This window comes from Corvus brachyrhynchos, unplaced genomic scaffold (assembly GCF_000691975.1).
Source record: "Corvus brachyrhynchos isolate BGI_N302 unplaced genomic scaffold, ASM69197v1 scaffold14, whole genome shotgun sequence".
In the NCBI taxonomy this organism is placed as follows: domain Eukaryota; kingdom Metazoa; phylum Chordata; class Aves; order Passeriformes; family Corvidae; genus Corvus; species Corvus brachyrhynchos.
In genome coordinates, this window is record NW_008239110.1 from 22,762,658 (window position 1) to 22,763,051 (window position 394).

General features: G+C 54.1%; 1 long non-coding RNA gene across 1 annotated transcript in view; it reads right to left on the bottom strand.

Annotated features, from left to right (window-relative positions):
* LOC108448040 overlaps positions 1–300 on the bottom strand; it is a 3,150-nt gene extending 2,850 nt beyond the window's left edge. Inside the window, exon 1 of the long non-coding RNA XR_001863825.1 lies at positions 56–300. This is a non-coding gene — a long non-coding RNA (uncharacterized LOC108448040). The remainder of the gene's footprint in view (positions 1–55) is intronic.
* Positions 301–394: the final 94 nt, after the last annotated feature.

The following is a 394-nucleotide window of genomic DNA, read 5'->3' on the forward strand; positions in this document are numbered from 1 at the left end:
CTTTCAACATGAAATCACACAGCGGGAACGGGCACGGACCGTAAGGCGTTCTTACCATTTCTAACCTCAACCACGGACTTGGGGAGGGAAATCGCTGTAACTCGGTGCGTGCGGAGCGGTCCGCAGGGGAGACTCTGGGCTCAGTCAAGTCCCTGCCCCGGCCGCTTCTCCTTCTGCCCCTCTCCTCTCCTTCCCCCCACCCCTCTGCTCGCCCCCCCATTTTTGAGGGTGGGAGTCGATTTTTTTGTTTTGTTTTTCAAATTTGGGGGTTTTTTAATTTTTTTTTTTTTTGTAGTTACTATTATCAGCACCATTTTCTCCGGACTCGCAATGTTGCGATGATCAGGGCCGCGCAAGTCGCAGCGGCTCCGGCGGGTGCGAACAACAGCAAGGG